Source organism: Pelobates fuscus, chromosome 4 (assembly GCF_036172605.1).
Source record: "Pelobates fuscus isolate aPelFus1 chromosome 4, aPelFus1.pri, whole genome shotgun sequence".
Taxonomy (NCBI): domain Eukaryota; kingdom Metazoa; phylum Chordata; class Amphibia; order Anura; family Pelobatidae; genus Pelobates; species Pelobates fuscus.
The window spans coordinates 159,366,328-159,389,438 of NC_086320.1; the positions used below are offsets into that span (position 1 = coordinate 159,366,328).

The 23,111-nt window shown below is 42.4% G+C and overlaps 1 protein-coding gene across 1 annotated transcript in view; it reads left to right on the forward strand.

Annotated features, from left to right (window-relative positions):
• The first annotated feature begins 3,234 nt into the window (after positions 1-3,234).
• The window catches only part of RNF182 (ring finger protein 182), a 110,973-nt gene continuing 91,096 nt past the window's right edge, over positions 3,235-23,111 (forward strand). The window contains exon 1 of the mRNA XM_063451704.1: positions 3,235-3,336. The gene's annotated coding sequence lies outside the window, so the exon portion shown is untranslated. The remainder of the gene's footprint in view (positions 3,337-23,111) is intronic.

Below are 23,111 nucleotides of genomic sequence, written 5' to 3' on the forward strand. Positions count from 1 at the left end.
CTTTGCCAGCCTCCAGTCTTGGGGGACCCAGGAGCTGGCCGGCTAGCCACCTCAGGCCCCCCCAGAAGCTGGCATTACCTGATGTTGGAGGCAGGCGGCGAGGGAGCAATGTCCCCTGAACTCTCTGCTCACTGCTCCCTCGCGCACACCGCAGTGATGCTGGAGCTGGAATATGATGTCACCAGTGGCGTATACACAAACCGTGTGGCCCCGGTGCGAAAATTATCCATGGGCCCCCCCTCCCTAATCCCCCCCGACAGACACACACACACACACACACATACATAGAGACACACACACACACACATACACACACACACACACATACATACAAACAGACAGGCACACATATATACATACAGACAGACACACACAGACACATACATACAGACCGACACACAGACAGGCACATAGACACATACATACAAACAGACAGGCACACAGACAAATACATACAAACAGACAGGCACACATACAGACACACACACACACACACACACATACAGACAGACAGGCACACATACAGACACACACACATACAGACAAACACACACACAAGACACATACATACAAAGACACATACATAAAAAACAGACAGGCACACATAAACATACATACAGACATACACACAGACAGACATACACACATACAGACAGAAACACATACATACATACAGACAGACACACACACAAGACGCACATACATACATACAAACAAAGACGCACATACATACATACAAACAAGACGCACATACATACATACATACATACAAAGACACATACATAAAAAACAGACACACACACAGACAGACACACATACATACACAGACAGGCACACACACACACACACATACAAAGACATACATGCAAACAGGCAGACACACACACAAACAGACAGACAGGCACAAACACATACATACAGACAGACATACATACAAACACACACACACACACAAAATGTTTAAGTCACCCTCCTGTTTCTTACCTTTAAGGTGCAGGAGGGTGACTGGGGTCCAGTGGTGGCTCAGGTGGATGGGAGTCAGAGTTCCCACTCTGACTCCCTCTGCTTCCTCTCTCAGTGTTAGCTGGGAGGAGTGACGTGTGGTCACTTCCTCCCAGCTCTGTGTGAGCTCATCACAGGGTGCCCAGTCACACTGTTAAAGCGCCCAGCGCTGACCGGGCCCCCTTACAATCAACATCCATCGGGTGGCCACCCGATGGACTCCTTAACATGCGGCCCCTGGCGGTTTGCCACATGGGCCGGGGCCGCAGAGGATAATGGCGGCGGATACCCGGTCACAGGGGTCCGCAGGGCGGCCGGGCCCCTGGAGTGGCGGGCCCAGTTGCAGCTGCGACCTCAGTATGTATGCCGCTGGATGTCACCCCAGCCCCGGCATCACTGAGAGGCACGTGCGGGAGCTGAGCAGGGATATTGGAGCTCCCTCGCTGCTTAAATTGACTGCACGCTATTCCCTCTAGCAGTTAACCCCTTAAGGACCAAACTTCTAGAATAAAAGGGAATCATGACATGTCACACATGTCATGTGTCCTTAAGGGGTTAAAGGATCCCCACTGGACCCCAGGGAAATGGAGAATCCACTCCAGCAAAGGTATGGAGGCTGGGTGGATTGACCTTTAAAAAAAAAAAAAAATTGTTAGAGTGTATGTGTCTGTTGGTGAGTGTGTTAGTGTGTGTGTGTCTGTTGGTGAGTGTGTTAGTGTGTGTGTGTGTGTGTGTATGTGTCTGTTAGTGAGTGTGCTAATGTGTATGTGTCTGTTAGTGAGAGTGTGTGTCAGTTAGTGTGTGTCAGTTGGTGAGTGTGTCTGTTAGTGAGTGTGTTAGTGTGTGTGTCTGTTAGCAAGTGTGTTTGTGTGTCTTTGTCTGTTAGTGAGTGTATGTCTGTCAAAGAGTGTGTCTCAGTGAGAGTGTTGTGTATCTGTCAGTCAATGTGTATGCCTGTTAGTGAATGTGTGTGTTTGACACTGAGTGTACATGTGTCTCTCAGTGAGTGTGTATGTGTGTTTGTCAGTATGTATCTGTCAGTGAGTATATGTGTGTCACAGTGTGTATGTGTCTGACACTGAGTGAGTGTGCGTCTGTCAGTGAATGCATGTCTGTCAGTTAGTGTGTATGTGTGTCTATCGGTCAATGTGTATGTGAGTCTGTCAGTGAATGTTTATGTGTATCTGTCAGTGAATGCGTGTGTCAGTTAGTGTGTCTGTCGGTGACTTGTGTGTCTGTCGGTGAATGTGTCTGTCAGTGAGTGTGTATGTTTCAGTGAAAGTGTGTGTTGGTTAAAAAGTGTGTGTGATGATGACTGTGTATCTGTCAGTGAGTGTATGTCAGTGTGTGTCTGTCATGCAAAGAGTGTGTTGGTTTTTAAAAGGAAGTGAAATTTAGAAGAGGGCGGGGCTTTAGTTTTGTCATGCCAAGGGCAGCACAAAAGCAGAATACACCACTGTATATATAGTACTATATATGGGAGAGAATCATAGAATATGTGGGGAAATGTCAATGGTACATATGCAGAAATATTATTTATTTACAATACTGTTTTCTTATTTTCATAATTTCATAATAATCATTCAGAAAATCTCTCTTATACAATCAAACATGTCATTTTAGTTTCCATTACATAATGACCTATCTCTGCATATTGAAATGAAAAATACATTGATCATTATTACCCAGAACACCATAAAATACTGGGTGGTGGTATTTATTTTCAATGGTTGGCATTGAAGAGGTTAAGGAATTAAACCATAAATAACAATGCTTTATTATTTTACCTTTTAAAAAAAAAAAAAAAATTTAATGCAGGTTAAAAATAAAAACATCCACATTGGAGTGGACCTGTTGCTTGTTAATCAAGTTATAGCTGCAGCACTTACCTCCCACCCATCCAATAAACACTTGAAGCAGTGTTACAGCTCCAGATTAAACAGTAAATACAAAGTAGCTATCATTGGCTGGGATACTATATCCCCTGAGTCCTATTTCTAGCATCCCTGCACAGCAGCTCAGCAGCCAAGGCCAATGAGGGCTGTATCCAAGATGCAGCTCCTCCTGATGATTCTCCTCCCTTACTCAATGGGAATTCTTGAATGAACTCCAGAGGGGGTAACATCTAGAGTACCAGCCAACCCAGTGCTGCAGAGTGAGTGAGTCTTCAGCAGTCTGTTGCTATAGTGACTTCCAGGAGCAGCTTAGTCTGCTGTGTAGTAGTAACAAAGCCACACTTCTCAGATACTGTGTTCTGCTGATGGAGACAACACAGGGAGAGAGGAGGAGGAGGAACAGAAGCTGCTGTGAACAATTACCCAGCCATAGCCCAAGGTAAAGAAAGGGAAAGCAGCCTTCTACAATGCTTACAGCCATGTCTGTTGAATGCCTGCCTATGTGGTACTGCCTCATTGCTACCTGCTGAGGACAACTTGTGCTTACTAGAATGTCAGCCCAATCTTGTCCCAACACTTATTTATGCACCGGTGCATCAAAATGATATGTCTCTGGTTGGGACCAGAAAGAAAATGTCATAGCTTCTTTAGATTTACACTAATTGCTAATGTAACATCTGTGTATGTCTGTTAACTGGGGTTACATTCTCTATGGGAAAGTGTTATATTTAACCATTTCCTCCTAGTTTAATGTGTAAAGCATGCAAAGCGATCATGCACAGACTCTGTAGTACTTAACGGGTTAAAAGAAAAGGGAAATCGATTTAAAAAAGAAAGTTGCAACATTGTAAGATAGATGGTTTATTGGACACGTTGAATACAATCAGTGAGTTACAGCAGCTGTTGTGCTTAGTGTGATAAGGTGTCTGTCCTTAGTGTCTCATCAAATATAGCAAGAGGTGGTTAGCACTGTGATTTTAGATAACATGGAACAAAGGATGCTCTAGCATTCTGAAGAAACGATAAACAAAAAGAAAAAAAACCTTCTAAACCTGTAATTACAAAAATGCAGCAATGAAAAAGATAAGTTAGCATGGTTTGTGATGGCAGAGAGATTCCATCCTATCTATGTTTTACTGGAATTGTCTGCACGTAGCTGTCATTAATAAACCGTGTTTGGTGTCTGATATTTCCAGGATTTAAAAGGTGCCTACAAATAATGTAATATGCATTGTTTGTAACTATCAGCTGTTGCTGATTGCAATAGTGCTGTGGCACTGGTAGCTATATGGTATCAATCTAGCTTCTGATGAACTACAGTTCCCATTTATGGTAGTTGAAAAGGATAATGGTAATTGCAGTTTGGAGGCAGAGAATCAAGCTATGTACCACAAAGGATGATGAGAGTTGCAGTTCAACAACAAAATAAGTCCACGAGGCCCATGTACCCTCAGTGTAACATGTACAGAAGACTACCAATGGTTTCCATTTATTTAAAATGATCTGCCTGGAAGTTCAATAACATTTCTGGTGTCACATTGGCGATCAGTCATGGATTTAGCAATAAAGTTTTGGATTGTTCAATTTCACAAACTTTGAGTCACGAAGAACAGTATATGGGTCCATGTTCAGGACTGTAGCAGGAGAGAGTTAATTGCCAGTCTAGTATGGCAGCTGCCAATCTAGTCTCTAGTCTGTAGTATTAGTATAGATTATTTTATCATAGAATATATTTATGCTGGACACATTTATTCTGGACACTCTATGGTTTTATTACCTGTAGCACAATATTATGTACAATATTTGTGATTGGGTACATCTTGCTGACTATAATCTATGTGACAGTTTGTTATACATGCATTCTGTGCTTATTTTTTATGATTATTTATAAAGCTCCAACAAATTCCGCACTGCTGTTTATAAGAATTTATGCTCCAATTTTATGGCAGGACAGGAGGCTTCATATTTGCTTTACCTTCTTTACTGAAACCTCCAGCAGCAAAGAAACAGTTAATAGAACTTTTCGAAACAACCAATCAGAACAAAGCAACAGTAGTATAAAACCCCTAAGCAGGCTCTTCCACTTCCTCTTTCTTTGCTGCTGCCTCCAGGTGAGCACTCACCAACTCAGAGTTGTCTCTGCTCTGGGTTGTTTTTTATCCTACATGCTGCTTGCTTATTTGAACAGTCTGTTTAATCAGTCTATTTACTAGGTTTGTTTAAGCAGCCTAATTGCTGGATTTATTTAGACAGGTTCTTGCTAAATTTACTTTAACAGTTTGTCTGCTGTGTTTATCTAGGCAGTCTTGCTGGTTTTAGCTAGGCAGTTTATTCTGTGTTATTTCCTATACCACTCCATGCTATGTAGCTGCTGTACCACTTGTTAACATCTGTTGCTGTGTTTAAGCTACTTATATGATAGATTCTGAATACTGCTCACTGACTTATTGTTATTCTGGGTTACTTTATGCAGTTTTTCCTCACTCTGCTGCATGGGGACTGGATGTCCCTGCTTTGATGCTTTGACTGTGCCTGTACTCTGTTTCCCCTCCCTGGGTCCCCCTGCTGGGCTCTGTCGCCCATACCCTTTCTCCCTTATTCCCCACCTGCTCCCCGCGGCCCCTGGCCGCTTGCTGAGCAACTTTTCAGCCGTGGCAGTGCCGCGCGAGCACCACGCGGTAGGCCGCACTAGTCCTTTTGTGGCTGCGGCGGCCATTTTGTTGGAGCCGCGGCGGCCATTTTGTTGGAGCCGCATGGGCTCCATGCATCACATACAGCCTGGTCTCACCCACCGAGCTGCCTGCTGGCCATGTGGCCAGCCTTCCCTCTCCCTATACAAGGGGAGATAGCCCAATATTTCAGCTATCCCCCTACTTACTGTGCCTGTCTCACATGCTGCATATGTAACAGATCCTGGATAGCAGGATCTGTCCCAGGCACTCTCACAGCTCACACTGCAGCTTACTATGATGTCTGATGCAATGTGACTAGGTTCTCTATCCTAGCAGTAGACTTGCCACACTTTTTACTACTAAGGAGAATCTTAGATTTACAGGGGTATTACTGCTCAAATAATATCTTTGTTTAAAAATCATTGTGTAACAAGACTATGCCACATGTGATATATGCTACTCAAGCCTTTCTCTCAACAAACATTATATGGTCTGTTTCCAGCACCTTGCTCCCCTGCCAAGGTTTTGCTGCCCTTCCTGCAAGGGGCTTAACATTTTCCACTATACATACTCTTCAAATGTATCCTAATATTATTATGCCTGAGTGGTCTGTAGCTGTGCATCAGCTTCTAGCTGTATGGACCCTTCTACCCCTCAGGGGGGCTAACCGACCCCACATACAGTCCTGTCATAACCGTAATGAGAGCCAACCCCTCTCGCTGACCGCACTACTGGGTGTACAGACCTCTATGATACCGCTCTGAGGGTGACCCCCTCTTACCTACAGTTTTGCTGGATCTGCAATGCCCAGTTATGGGTATATGAGGGTGACCCCCTCCTGCCGTCTGCACTGCTGGACTGGCAATGTCTGGCTACTTTTATTATACGGCTAACCACTACGGCACTACTGTACCTACAGTGTCCGATTATGTTCAGACTGAGGGTGACCCCCTCCCCTGCTGGCCTATACTGCATAGTATGCTTGTGCTTGTTGGGTGACCCCCTCTTGCACGCTGGGTGACCCCCAGCTGGCCGCACCAGGTATCACTCAGACAGTGTTACCTCTATGGCAGTTATGCAACCACGTCTGAAGGCTAGCCACTACGGCACTACTGTACCTACAGTGTCCGATTATGTTCAGACTGAGGGTGACCCCCTCCTCTGCTGGCCTATACTGCATAGTATGCTTGTGCTTGTTGGGTGACCCCCTCTTGCACGCTGGGTGACCCCCAGCTGGCCGCACCAGGTATCACTCAGACAGTGTTACCTCTATGGCAGTTATGCAATCACGTCTGAAGGCTAGCCACTACGGCACTACTGTACCTACAGTGTCCGATTATGTTCAGACTGAGGGTGACCCCCTCCTCTACTGGCCTATACTGCATAGAATGCTTGTGCTTGTTGGGTGAACCCCTCTTGCACGCTGGGTGACCCCCAGCTGGCCGCACCAGGTATCACTCAGACAGTGTTACCTCTATGGCAGTTATGCAATCACGTCTGAAGGCTAGCCACTACGGCACTACTGTACCTACAGTGTCCGATTATGTTCAGACTGAGGGTGACCCCCTCCTCTACTGGCCTATACTGCATAGTATGCTTGTGCTTGTTGGGTGACCCCCTCTTGCACGCTGGGTGACCCCCAGCTGGCCTCACCAGGTATCACTCCAACAGTGTTACCTCTATGACAGTTATGCAATCACGACTAATGGACAAATCTCCCGTGCCCAGAAGGTCACTTGGCCTGTCCTCATGCCACCCCACTGACCTCACTGCCAGAAACCATCGGTACCCTACAGGGGACACTCCACCGGCCATTCTAGACGCTACACCGAGCACCCCTGGTACGCGTTGGCTAGCGGATGGATTCATCTAGAGGATCAGTCTTCATGACGGAGTCCGGAAAGGTCCCCGCAGACACCTGTTACAGGGTTTGCACTCTATCTGGGACTAACCACTGGGTGTCGACGACACGCGGACACAGATGGTTCCTCGGGACAAATGGCGCGTTACAGCTTGGAAAGCGAAAAATACTAAATTCCCTTTTGGAATGTACCTATATGACTTATAGGTATCGCCTAGTGGGTTTCTACCCCTGAGAACCGCAAAACGGGGATCAAGGTTACAGAACCTTGGACCGTTCCATGAGCAATACGCATGACCAAAAGAGGCGTCCATTCCGAAGTTGCCATGCTGGGCGAAGTGTGCGGCGGAGTGGACTCCCGCCCATCCCCATCCTACATGCTCCCAATGCATATGTCGCCTGTGGACACTTGGAGACGGAGGGCACTCATTCCCTCAGAGCTGCTCGGCGTGGATGATTGGTTCTCTCCCTCAACTGGACATGAGAGAAACCCACATGGATTTTGCCATCAACATAGACATATTGAATCTGACTCACTCCCAGTCAACCCAGTTTCTGGTCTTTCATAGGATATTCGGTCCAGGCATGCTCCGCCACCCGAGGACCAAGATGTCCGTCTTCAAGGAAAATGCCAGGCATATGCTCTGCAACCTGCGGGTCACACTTAGGGGCCCAACCCGGTCGATTGACCAGTTGTTATTCGCCATCGAGGCCATACCTCCAGGATTCGGTACTATCAGCCGCTCCAACATGACGTTTTCTCGGGTCCTCGGCCTGGTATGGCCGAATCATGTGACCTTCGGACGAAGATCATCTAAAACTTAATTGATGACTCCGACCTAGGGGGACCTGGCCTACCTAGGAGTTTCGGACCCCAACCAACTTCGGCCTGGACTCTGGAGTTCAAAGGAGGAACCTCTTCACGCCAACTGCATGGAACTACTTGCAGGTTTGTTCAACGATTACAGCTTTCCCAGGGGAAGTAGTACTGCTCGCTACCTTCCGGCTTGGACCTATCACTGGTTGCCCACTTTGGACTGCAGTCGGATCTCACGTAGGATCGCTATCTATAGCGTCTGGACAAGTATTCGTCATTTGTGACAATGTCTGCGGGACACTCATGTGGCGGACGGCTTCATCCGACCATGGAGAGACCCCAATGATTGGTTGCCTCATCCTCCGGGGTCTTGAGTACTGGCATGATTAAGTTTGGTGCGAACTGCCATACGGAACGCTTCTCCAGCTGACTGCCAGACCCTCAGCAAGGTGAGGGACGCGTTTTCCAAGCTTGGTCTCCTTCGGGGCGTATGCATCCTGTTTACTTCCAGGATACTTCGGGCTTTGCTTCAGACCGAATTCCTGGGAGTGTCGTTTCGTCTGGCCACACCACTTCGGAGGAGTCCTCCGTGCTTTCCCCTTTTGCTGGAGTTTGCCATGGGAAGGCAATCTACGTCTCCCTGTCTCCATGTCCTGTGTGGGATCCACAGGGGTAGCCTGCCATGACTGGTGTCTGGAGAGATGTTTGGCTGTCCCCATTGTCTGGCTGAGTTGCCCTCTCAGGGTAGGATCGTATGGGGCCATTTACGTCCTATGTCAGCTAGAGGACGACTCATGTGCGTTTTCGCAAGATTCTGGCATTGGTAAGGATCTCGTGGTCTGCAGTCTACCAAGAGGAGTATACCTTACGGGAGCCCTATCTCTCGCTATTCCTCAAGTCTAGTGGTATCGTGTGTTCTGCATTTCCTTGAGGAATTACCTGATGACAAGGACTTGCCCTGCGCCAGTTTTTTCCGCTTACGGTTTTCCCCAGTACATCTTGTATTTCATGGCGTTCTGACACCATGGTATCGACGTGGTGTCTTCTCCCTTCTTGCCGTTCAGTACATTAGTTTCTGCTCCACACATATTTCTTTTCTATTCATCCTCTGTGTTGTACCCCTATTCTCCGGATAGGCCACGGCTCTGACAAGTTGTACACGACCATGTAGATCCAGGATCTGGTTCTTTCCTCCGTCTACTCATGGACAGCTGTTGATTTCTGCGTACGGACGTTTTGAACTGTTTCTGCATTTTCTATACACCGCTGCTTGGTTTAGGGAATGGGCTTTTCCATTCTCCTTTTATTTCAGTCCTCTGTCATATTGCTTCTGGTTCTACTATTTGGGCGTTAAAATTGCAAATATGAAGCCTCCTGTCCTGCCATAAAATTAGGGATTATTCTAGCCTCGGTGAGGGAATAATCAAAATTTTATTAAAGACAGGAGGCGAATATTTCCCCCCCTTTTCTTACGTTCCCTCCCTGGATTTGGGTCTTATAATTAATTGGGGATATTGTTATTTTTTGTGAATGCATTGTTTTACATAATAAAGGTTATTTCTATTATTCGGTGATGATTGTCTATGTGCATTTTTATTCATCATGTTTGTGTTGTATTATGTTTCGTCAATGCCTTTTAGTTTAGGTACATACTAGATACTAGGTCTTCATAAGATCTGTAGACTTTGTTTATTCATCAGGTATTATGATGTGCAAGTGATATTGTATGGATATGACAGCTTGCCTTGACAGTTTACTTTCACAATGTTTTCTTTTTTCTTGCAGTGTAATCTATTTTCTCTCTGGGCTTGACGATTATTTCTCTGGATGTGTCTGCTACAAGGTGGATTCGTTGGTTTTCCTGCTCTCCTGCTCGACCTCATCAAAGAAAGAGGAAGTGGAAGAGCCTGCTTAGGGGTTTTATACTACTGTTGCTTTGTTCTGATTGGTTGTTTCGAAAAGTTCTATTAACTGTTTCTTTGCTGCTGGAGGTTTCAGTAAAGAAGGTAAAGCAAATATTCGCCTCCTGTCTTTAATAAAATTTAGATTATTCCCTCACCGAGGCTAGAATAATCCCTAATTGTCTTTATTTTATTCGTGTTGCATTGAAAATGTAGCCAACGTAATTTTGTTTATTGTATGACTTGCTTTACTACAATAAAAAATGTATACTGAAAAATCAAATTGTGATAAGGTTCCACAATGACCATATTTTAATATTTTGAGTTACTGACCATTTCATTGCACAACGGAAATGCAGTAATGTATTCTTGGTAATGATCCTACAATGTAAGCATTAATATGAATTGCAAAGAAACTAGGTTTATTAACCCATTGTTAGTTCTTCTTTTTAGTGGTATTTCCAAATATTTCTGAGAATATGAAATGCATGTTATGCTGTATGTGTGGTGTATGTCTCTAAAGCTGGGCACACAAATAAAATATGGTAACCTTCTTTTAAAAAAAAATGGACTCACCATTAAAGGATCACTACAGTGTCAGGAAAACAAACCCATTTTCCTGACACTATAGTGCCCAAGGGTGCCCCCACCCTCAGGTCCCCCTCCCTTGGCGCTGAAGGGGTCCCTTCAGTTACTTACCTTAATCCAGCGCCGGGCTCCCTCGGCGCTGGTGACCTCTCTTCCATCGTCGACGTCAGCTCCCGAGTGGAGCGGAATGCACATGCGCGGCAAGTGCCGCGCGCGCATTCAAACAGTCCATAGGAAAGTATTTCTCAATGCTTTCCTATGGACGCTCTGCACGCTGGATGCGAAAATCACATTCAGCGTCGCAGAAGCGCCTCTAGCGGCTGTCAGGAAGACCGCCACTGGAGGTTGGATTAACCCTTCTATGTAAACATAGCAGTTTCTATGAAATTGCTATGTTTACATCTGAAGGGTTAAAACCTGAGGGACCTGGCACCCAGACCACCCAATCAAAGGCTTTTCGTGCGTGCTCTGAGTTGGCAAAGGGAGGTAGAAGGAGAGAGGGCAGTGACTTTACAAAAATGCTGATGGGATTGGGAGGTGGGAGGGCTTTTTGCAGTGTGAGAGCAAGGAAGGGAGGGGAGACAAGAGCATGCAGTGTCATATGTGTTGGGGGTGCAACTTGCCCCCAGCAGACAAGTGCAAATTACTCTGGATGTGCATTGTTTCAAGCAGACAGTGCCGTGACAGTGCTGATTTAATACTGGAATGCATCAAAGTAACAAGATGAACCAGGGCCGGACTGGGAAAAAAATTCGGCCCGAGCATTTTTTTATCACAGCGGCCCACTAAGAAGGGGGCGGGGCAGAGAGTGTGTGTTTTGTCATCACTAATGACAAACACACCCCCTCTCAAAGGGAAGAGTATACTGGTACCCCTAAGGGAACCAGTGGGTATGTGTAGGGAACACAACAGGGGGTAACCCTCACAAATGTGTGATAAACTATAGAGCGCATGATCCCTGGAGGGAAAGAACAACCGTCAGTGGTCACAGAAATGATCCCTATGGGATCTGTGTTATAATTTACAATTCTGTAGTGTGATTAAAAAATAACTTTTATTAGAATTCCGATCCTAAAATCTTAAAGGGAGACAATAACGTGTCATCTATTGTGTGTGATAGAAACAATGACATCTAGCAATTGTTAGTAGATGAACTAAAGCTACAAATGGATAGGTGCCTAAGTCAAACGCTGTGCGCGTTTAGACTGTGAAAAAATAATAATAGGGGCTAACCTATCCAAATCAACCGTGGCTTCTTCTAGGGAAACCTGGGTAAACAATTGCTCATTCACTGACAGCAATTATATTAAAGGGAATGCTCAAAATCTGTGCAATAGGAAAGGGCTGTTGAATATGTACAATATATACAGCAAAAGTAGGTTTAGAGGTAGCTTTGACAACCTGATCTGGGGACCATAACAAGTGTACCCTGTAGTCCAATTGTGGATATAATTGGGGATTGTGTGTGAGGGGGCTGTGTGTGAGAGTGCTGTGTGTGATGTGTGTGAGGGTGCTGTGTGTGAGAGTGATGTGTGTGATTTGTGTGAGGGTGCTGGGGGTGATGTGTGTGAGAGTGCTGAGTATGCTGTGTGTGAGAGTAATGTGTGTGATGTGTGTGAGGGTGCTGTGTGTGATGTGTGTGAGGGTGCTGTGTGTGAGGGTGCTGGGGGTGCTGTGTGTGAGAGTGCTTAGAGTGCTGTGTGTGTGAGAGTGCTGTGTGTGAGAGTGCTGTGTGTGAGAGTGATGTGTGTGAGAGTGCTGTGTGTGATGTGTGTGAGGGTGATGTGTGTGAGAGTGCTGAGGGTGATGTGTGTGAGTGTGCTGGGGGTGAATGTTAGAATGGATTGTGTGTTGGGGGGGTATAAATAAACAAATAAAAACAAAAAACACTAAGCAGGCATTATATCCCCCCCTCCCTGGGAGGGGGGGACCAGCACGGTGGTCCCAAGGAGAGAGGGGGGGAGACCAGCACTCTGACATCATCCCTGGTGGTCCTAGTGGTGAGTGAGTGAACTCTAGCTGGCTAGAGTTCACTCTCGCGAGATCGGGGCGTTGCAACGCTCCGGATCTCGCAAGAGGAACCCGGCGGAGCTGCAAGATAGCGTTCCGCCGGGTCCTCCTCTCCCTCCCCAGCCGCATGTCTTTGCAAGTGGGCCGGTGAGGGAGATCTTTGATCTACCCACTGGTCCTTCGTGGCAAACAGCGTGCCGGCGTTTGGATAGTGCCGGCCCTGCATTGACCGGCAGGGGATGTCCTGTAACCTCCCATGCCGGCCTCGGCCCATGGCCACCGCGGCCCACCGAGCATTTGCCCGATGGCCAGTCCGGGCCTGAGATGAACTGTTAAAGGGACACTATAGGCACCCACACCATTTCATGTCATTGAAGTTGTCTGGTTGCAGTGTCTCTTTCCTCTTAACCCTGCAATTTAAAATGTTGCAGATTTAGAGAAACTACCAGACAGACACTAGTCGCTTCCTGCAGTTTCACAGATTTGAATTCTGTGAGACGCTGGACGTTTTCAGGCTGTGCATGAGGGCGTCCAGCATTTGCAAAATCCACACAGAAAAGCAACTAAGTCAATGCTTTCCTATGTGGAAGGCCTAATGCCTGCCCCCTTATCGGCTGACGTCAGCAGAGGAGGAGCCCTACCAAGCGCCAAGGGACATCTACACTGGAATCAGGTAAGTAAATGATCTTCACTTTTTGTTCTATGAAAATAGATAAATGTGTAAACGAACAGACGTGATTTATTTTTGAAATCGGTAACTGTAAATATGTCAAAATATTAGGAGACATTTTACTGATTCGGATTGATCACACAGCTATTTTAGATAGACAGGATTATTAACTAATTTTAGTATTCTAGAGAATTAAACCTGGATAGTAAAACTGAAGTAGCCAGCCTGTGACTATTGCAAGGTTTTTATCGGAGTTTTTTTTTCCAAATCAGAAATGGTAACCTTCATTTTGCAATTCAGATTTAATTTGCTAAAGTCTATTTGTCCTCTACAGATATTGTGTATATATATATATACTATAATTATATATAGACAATGTATATACATTGTAAGAATAATGAAACACTGAGTTGTCTAAGCTGCTATTGAAGCGGCAAACCTTGAGGTTTGACAAGGGAAATGCCAATGGAGCAAAACACAATGAGTAATGTCACACATATTTTTTCTTTATAATCTGAGTAGATCTAAAGCAATACAGGTAACTAAGGCCCTTAATTTTGAAATGTGTTGGCTTGACATTTTCTTATTCTATTGAATACAAAGCCTTAAATTTTAAATTTACTTTGAATTCTCATGTTAGTGAATAATCACGTATGTTTGAACATTGGAATTGGCTGCAAGAAAATGTCAAATAAAAGAAATGATTGCTACAATACCAGGACCCAAATGGGTGTGTTTATGTACTTCACAAACATTTCAAAAAGTTAGATATTACCTATCTAGGAAATGGCACTTTTTGTCACCGTTTATTTAGATTTTTTTTTTCCATTGCATTCTATTTTCTACAGGTATCACAATTGCTTTTTATTTCTACAGCAACAACCACAGTACACATCAGCTCCAATACATACAGTAAAAAACAAAGAAAAAGTTACCTGCTCTCTCCTAAATCCCTATGTATATTTAAACAAATGGAGGTCATTTAGTTACTACAATGGCCATTGCTTTTTATTTATACTCAGCCTAGTTTCCTATCCTGACAGATCATCGGGCTATGTAATGACCAATCATCAGTATGTCAGAAGGCTGTATGTTTTTTGGTTAAAAAAGCTAACTAAAATGTCAAGATGACATTATTGCAGTAATATGAATAGAGGAGTAGGAATTTATTCTGAGGGCCCAGCTGTATGTCTCTGTGACAAATACATACAAATAGGTACAAATACATTGTTAAGAAAGCATCTCCTTTGTTGAAATATCTATACTTCCAGTATCATTTTGTTGGAGTTCATGTATTATTGTTATTTTATTTATATAGCGCCAGCAAATTCCATAGCGCTGTACAATGTATCAAACTTTCTACCTGGTTTATTGTGACAATACTTTTAATGTAAAAAAAAAGAATCTATTTTATAGCAAACTACATTGATGTAAAATCGCAGTGTGTGATTGTAGTTTAATTTCCCCATGTGCCATGACTTCTCTATCTTACTTCTTTCTCTCGCAGTCTGTCTATCCACAGGGATTATGACTCCTATTAGTGATTGGTTTATAATGAGCTGGCAAATATCTAGGGAGATGTGAAACTGTTGTGCAATCTTGTATGATGTAACTCGCTCAACTTCAGTAAATATCAAAATATATTAAAACCATGGTTAAATTTGTGTTTTCTTGCATTGCTTGCAATTTGAATTAACCTGGTGCTTCAAGCATATATGATATGCTTACCAAAGCAAATGATTTCACTGACAAACAATTTTCAGATATTTTAATAGAAAACAGTCAGAGACATTCATTATCCACATATGCATATTGTGAGCTTTCTAACAAACGTTCAGTGCGGGGCCAACGGTATACACACTCTTTAACAACTGATGTAATAGCCAACTTGGTGCAAAATCTTGCATTTTTTGACTCAAAAAAATGATTTGGATTGGACTTGCTCTTATACTGATGGTCTGACTGGGATTACTCGTGACTTGATCAACCATACACTGAAACAGCCTGCTTGTAGCATTCAGCAGGCAAATAGTTCAAATATAACTAAATAGCCAATCTGGAGTCTCAAAAATTCCTGTTCAGAAAAGACTGGTCAGATTGGTATCTTAGATGCATTGGTAGCCCCTTCTAATCCGGCACATGGTTCCCGCTATTCTCACACTATGAATAAATGGCAGCTGGGCAGACAGGCAACAATAAACCCAGCAAAACATTCTTTAATATGGCAGGCCACCCTCCAAAAATACCAGACCCGTAACAACCTAGGAACATTGATTATTCCTGTTCAATAACTAAAAAGTTGTCAAAATGACAAGAGTATAAAGAACATATAAATAATGAAATTTGTCTACAGCACAAATAATTCCTAAAAATGAGACTGAATATTTCAGTAGCCCCCTGTGGCTAGTAGTGGAAGTGCATTAAAACTTGCGCACAGCCAAACATTCTTCCAGCAAGGATTCCTTCTGCAAGATAAAAATAATAGGAAAGGTTTAGGTGACCTCATGGCCTATTTGGAAATATTATATTATTATTTTGAAGAAAAAGAAGGGTTCTAGGCACTGACAGCACATTTACCATAATTGAATAATCCACATTATTCCGGCATGTTTTGTTATATCTTGGTGTTTGATTTGTTTGGTTCTTTTTTTTTTGTTTGTTTTGCTTTGAAGAGTGGGATGCACTCATACACACCAAATGTGGTAATCTATAAGTCATAGAAAAAAAAAATGCTAGTTTATGGCTATATCTATGGTGTATAACTGTGCTGGCGAATTTTATTTAGCTATCACTGATGGGGTTATTTAGTAAAGAATATAGCCAAATTTCAACAGCAATGGCAATTCTCATATTTACTAAACTCACTTCCATTCAGAATACAGTAGGCCCGAACGAATCTGCAGCAATCACCGAGCATTTGGTGCCCGGACTAAAATTGGTGCTTTTGAATCCAAATCATTCTGAATATTTACAAAGCTGCATTTTTACTAAAATTTGGAAACGCATCCAGCAGGATATACATTTGACGAGAAATCATTCACTTGCTTTTTTTTGTAAGTGAATGATAATTTCAAGTACTATTTTTCCCTCTGCCAGCTATTGGGCACATACTTAAAAAAAAACCTCAGCAATGTGAGGTTTAATTATGTGCTAGACAGTAGATAAATTAACAAATAAATAAAAAGCCTGTGGGGGTCATTATAAAAATGCAACAAGTGAGGGAATATCTACTATATCTGACTTTTCAGTATATAAACTCAGATGCAACAAGGTAAATATAAGTAATGTAGAGTAATTTAAAAAAAAAACTCAAAATATCTATAGAATAAATATATGTTATTGTTATCCTTATTGAAAGTATATGAAGCAGTAATAAATAAAGAATCATAGATGGCTGGACAATTTGACCCTTTAGTGATGGCTGCTGGTATATTGCCTCTATTTACTGAGGAAATTACAAAATCTAATTAAGTAATGCATCTAGCCAAACTGGGATTATTTACTCGGGAAACAGACGCCTAACAGGCGATCTTATTAATATGTTAAAGAGATTATACTGAAATCCAAATGAGGTAATGAGTTTACTGAGTAGAAAGGTGTAGGAGTAGAACAAACATCCAAAGACTGAGCTTTTCATCACATTCCTACTTACCATATACTTTCTATAGACTTTTATTTTTAACAGGGAATTAATCAAGCTTTGATTGGACAATAAATGGTAACATTGCTAATTATTTAACTTTTAATGTAATTATTAGAAACTGGGAACTTGGCATTAACTGTATGAAACGGTTAATTTCCAAACTAGTACGGGGCTTATTTGCTAAGCTGTGAACATTAAGGTCAAAGTTTCAAAGTGAGGGAAATTCTGGAGTTTAGCTATTTTTCCCAACTCTGTTAAATTGCTTTAAATACAATTACTGTTTGAACAAGCATGTTCTTTTCTTGTTAAGTGGCATCAAAGTTTACAAAACGTCCATATTGTCACTTCCAGCAGATGCAAAAAAGGTGGCAGTAACCAACATGCTGGCATTTCTAAGAATATCACTGTGTCATATTCCCCTTTCTTCATTTTTTTGTATAAGATTAAACTGAGTCTGTTAAACCACTAAGATTAAAACATCAGAATAATATGCATTTTAATAATAATATCCTGCAGGGTTCATATGTTAACTCCTTCACTATATATTGTTGCATCTATAAAAACAAGTCACTTTATGCCCAGATCAGATGGTTTTAAAATATTCATTTGGTGTAGGGGTAATTTAATCTCAAGCTTAGCTGTATTTCCCATGCATATGTATGCATTCAAGTAGGAGCACAGAATCATCCTTTGTTTGTTGTACCCTACTACAAGAATGTATCATGTATAAAGCAAACAAAAATAGCTGTTATGACAGGATGTCAGTGTACAGGCACAGTAGAGGTTGGAATATCTTTAATTTGGGCTCTTCTTGTTTGCATACATTTAAAGATCGTTGTCAAAAAGACTTTAAACATTGAGCGTGCTTAAAGCAACAAGGTATTGTGGCTGTGTTAATAAGAATGCATCTCTGTAAGCCTGGCATTGTTTAGTATGATGCCACAAATAAGGGAGATTAGTGTACACAAATAGAGTTATTGCATCTTCTTTATCCAAAGCAATGTTTTAACGTTGTCATCTAAATGTCGACATATTAAAAGTGAATTCTTCATGTCATCTACAATATTGGAAGTTGCACACTAGGAGGGATACATCCATGTAACTCACCAATGGTATAGTGGTCTTAAAGCATAGCTAGACACATCTTTCCATCTATACCTTTGCTAGCATTTTGGCTACCATGATGTACAAAAATGTACTATCTATAAAGTGACACCAAGCAGTATATGAAGCATGGGATGTGTCTTGAATAATTACAAATCAACAATTGTGCATATAGATTGCTGTTGCAATAATTTTTACCAGCCAAGCCATAAAATGGTGAGAGTGTAGGTCTAAAATAGTAAATAGCCTGTAAATAGCCTCTGGGTTTATTAACTTTGCCATCTACCAGGCCAGAGAGGTAATGTTATTTAGCCCCAAAAATTACCTAGTTTGTTACTGTGATGAACAAGTTTTACCTTTGGGGAAAGTGTGGATCTGCTAGAGTCAGGAGAGATCTTACTATAACAACAAACTATTTTTTTTTCCCCAGTAAGAGTATATTGGTGTTTCAGAGTTAACATACATTAGAAAATATGTACAATAACAAGAGCACAAGTATAAATGGTTTTAGCAAGATACAGAAATACAGGCTACAACAATATCCAGAGATCATAACAAAGCCTGTCTATGAAGAACTACAAACAACTAAGCATTATACAGGGAGTGCAGAATTATTAGGCAAGTTGTATTTTTGAGGATTAATTTTATTATTGAACAACAACCATGTTCTCAATGAACCCAAAAAACTCATTAATATCAAAGCTGAATATTTCTGGAAGTAGTTTTTAGTTTGTTTTTAGTTATAGCTATTTTAGGGGGATATCTGTGTGTGCAGGTGACTATTACTGTGCATAATTATTAGGCAACTTAACAAAAAACAAATATATACCCATTTCAATTATTTATTTTTACCAGTGAAACCAATATAACATCTCAACATTTACAAATATACATTTCTGACATTTAAAAACATAACAAAAACAAATCAGTGACCAATATAGCCACCTTTCTTTGCAAGGACACTCAAAAGCCTGCCATCCATGGATTCTGTCAGTGTTTTGATCTGTTCACCATCAACATTGCGTGCAGCAGCAACCACAGCCTCCCAGACACTGTTCAGAGTGGTGTACTGTTTTCCCTCCTTGTAAATCTCACATTTGATGATGGACCACAGGTTCTCAATGGGGTTCAGATCAGGTGAACAAGGAGGCCATGTCATTAGATTTTCTTCTTTTATACCCTCTCTTGCCAGCCACGCTGTGGAGTACTTGGACGCGTGTGATGGAGCATTGTCCTGCATGAAAATCATGTTTTTCTTGAAGGATGCAGACTTCTTCCTGTACCACTGCTTGAAGAAGGTGTCTTCCAGAAACTGGGAGTTGAGCTTGACTCCATTCTCAACCCGAAAAGGCCCCACAAGCTCATCTTTGATGATACCAGCCCAAACCAGTACTCCACCTCCACCTTGCTGGCGTCTGAGTTGGACTGGAGCTCTCTGCCCTTTACCAATCCATCAATCTGGCCCATCAAGACTCACTCTCATTTCATCAGTCCATAAAACCTTAGAAAAATCAGTCTTGAGATATTTCTTGGCCCAGTCTTGACGTTTCAGCTTGTGTGTCTTGTTCAGTGGTGGTCGTCTTTCAGCCTTTCTTACCTTGGCCATGTCTCTGAGTATTGCACACCTTGTGCTTTCGGGCACTCCAGTGATGTTGCAGCTCTGAAATATGGCCAAACTGGTGGCAAGTGGCATCTTGGCAGCTGCACGCTTGACTTTTCTCAGTTCATGGGCAGTTATTTTGCGCCTTGGTTTCTCCACACGCTTCTTGCGACCCTGTTGACTATTTTGAATGAAACGCTTGATTGTTCGATGATCACGCTTCAGAAGCTTTGCAATTTTAAGAGTGCTGCATCCCTCTGCAAGATATCTCACTATTTTTAACTTTTCTGAGCCTGTCAAGTCCTTCTTTTGACCCATTTTGCCAAAGGAAAGGAGGTTGCCTAATAATTATGCACACCTGATATAGGGTGTTGATGTCATTAGACCACACCCCTTCTCATTACAGAGATGCACATCACCTAATATGCTTAATTGGTAGTAGGCTTTCGAGCCTATACAGCTTGGAGTAAGACAACATGCATAAAGAGGATGATGTGGTCAAAATACTCATTTGCCTAATAATTCTGCACGCAGTGTAGACATAAAAAATACACAGTGCTTACACAATTCAAAAATAAAATACTAAAAACTCTAAACTTACTACAAATTAGAAAATCAGTTTCAGTGTGGAAATAAGTTAAGCCTCGATTTCATTCCCAACGATATGTTTTATTGGAGGTTTATTGACTTCCTGATAAGCTTTTTTCAGTTTGGAACTATTTAATTCCCACCATTAAAGGATTGTAGGAAGCTGATACATATAATTTAGAATAACAAATCTGAATCTTAAAATAAAGGTTTGGCGATTCCACTCCATTTAACAGTCGCTATGCTTCTGCTGTACTTTTTAGACTGTGAGGATTACCCTGGCCCTGTTTCTCCTCTTACCTGGGTCCATGCTGGGCACACAGCATCCTCTATTGTCAGAAATGTGCATTTAGCTGCTGCAGAGCTGCAGATGCAAGATGCTGATCCCAGCATCAGTTGACCATAATTAGTCAATGAATGCAACTCTGTGTATAGAAATATGCACAGAATTAAGATTAGCTAGCCCGGAACTCATGTTACACCTCCAGTAGCAGATAGAGTTATCGCAAAGCCTTTATTGAACGTAACGTTTTAACGTTTACATTTAAATGTTGACATATTTAAAGTGAATTGTTCATGTCTGAGGAATTTGATGCTGGAGCAGAATTTTATACCAGTCTTCCACTTCTATCTCATGTCCGAGCTCTTTTTCCCACCTAATCAAAACCTTAGAATTTTTTTTAATAATCTTCAGTTATTTCAAGAAGATTGCTTTTAACAAGTTTTCTGACCGTTATTTCACATTCCAATAATGTACCTATTTTTTTTTCAATATAATTCATTCTTTCTTGTAATAAAAAAATTTTTCACTCTTAAATAGGAAAGTTTCTATATTTTAAACCATTATCCCATTGTTTCAAGAATTGCAGCAAACATGTCATTGTATGGTTTTGACAGCCCAAAATAATACGCAAAACCTTCCCTGCAACTGTTGACCTAGCAATTCTGACAAATGTCAAGCAAGGCAAAATTTATTCCGAGCAACGTAAAGTAAGGAACCATTAGCAATTCAAATGTCAGGTGTGTGTAGTCACACAATGTCTGTAGGAGGGGATGTGATACTACAGATCTTTCACCTAACCAGCAATTCTTGACAGTAATGCTGTATTTTTAGAACCCAAGGCCAAATTGGTTCATAGGAAGTTTATTGCATCATGCTAGACAAAAATAGCTACACCATGACAGAGATGTATCAGCAATTTGAGCTTTACGTGCAGATTTTATGGAGGATATCATTCTTGTATCAAGGATGTAATAAGTTTTTCATGTCTAATATTCCAAACGTAATACCTAACACCAATTTAGGAAATAAACAGGGAATCTATGATTTATTTATATTCAAGGACAGTAAATGTCAATGTTAATTAAGATAGAGCAGATGTGACTTGTGGGACATTTCATTGCCAGCAATCTACCGGGTACCCTCAAGATAGCTTATCAACTGCAATCACTAACGTCAAGGACATGCAAAACATATCACTAATGATCAAAAGCCTTTCACCAATCAAAATTAAATACCAGAAGAGGTAGAGTAGCACGTTATCGTAAACAGAAATTGTATTGTAAAAATGATATTTATATTGCATTCATAGGGCAAGATTGCAAAGAATTGTCCATCAACTGCTGGAAAATGTTTTTTTGCTATTGATTGGCAAACTATTATGTTCTAGTCCATCAACATTAAAAGGCCAACGATTAGATACATCTGCAAAATAATCTGCTTCCTTTAATGCTTTAGGTCAGTGCTCCCCAACCTTTTTATCGCCGCGGACCGGTAAACGTTTGATAATTTTTCCGTGGCCCGCTTGTTTTGATTTAATAAGACAAAAAAAAAAACAAACAGTCACATATATTAAAAAAAACACGCAGACACATACATAGTCAGAAAATCACAAACACAGTCACATAAAGACATAGACTCAAAATTGTGTGTATGTGTGTGTGAGCGGTGCAGTGTGTGTGAGAGTTGCAGTGTGTGTGTGGGGGGCAGTGTTTGTGGGGTAGTGTGTGTATGGGGGCAATGTTTGTGGGGCAGTGTGTGCAGTGTGTGTATGGGGGCAATGTTTGTGGGGCAGTGTGTGTATGGGGGCAGTGTTTGTGGGGCAGTGTGTGTAGTGTGTGTATGGGGCAGTGTGTGTAGTGTGTGTATGGGGCAATGTGTGTAGTGTGTTTATGGGGCAGTGTGTGCAGTCTGTGTATGGGGCAGTGTTTGTGGGGCAGTGTGTGCAGTCTGTGTATGGGGCAGTGTTTGTGGGGCAGTGTGTGCAGTCTGTGTATGGGGCAGTGTTTGTGGGGCAGTGTTTGTAGTGTGTGTATGGGGCAATGTGTGTAGTGTGTGTATGGGGCAGTGTGTGTATGGGGACAGTGTTTGTGGGGCAGTGTGTGTATGGGGCAATGTTTGTGGGGCAGTGTGTGTAGTGTGTGCATGGGGGCAGTGTTTGTGGGGCAGTGTGTGTAGTGTGTGTATGGGGGCAATGTGTGTAGTGTGTATGGGGCAGTGTTTGTGGGGCAATGTGTGTAGTGTGTGTATGGGGCAGTGTGTGTAGTGTGTGCATGGGGGCAGTGTTTGTGGGGCAGTGTGTGCATGGGGGCAGTGTTTGTGGGGCAGTGTGTGCATGGGGGCAGTGTTTGTGGGGCAATGTGTGTAGTGTGTGTATGGGGCAGTGTGTAGTGTGTGTATGGGGCAGTGTGTAGTGTGTGCATGGGGCAGTGTTTGTAGTGTGTGTGGGGGCAGTGTGTGTATGGGGGGTAAGGAGGCTT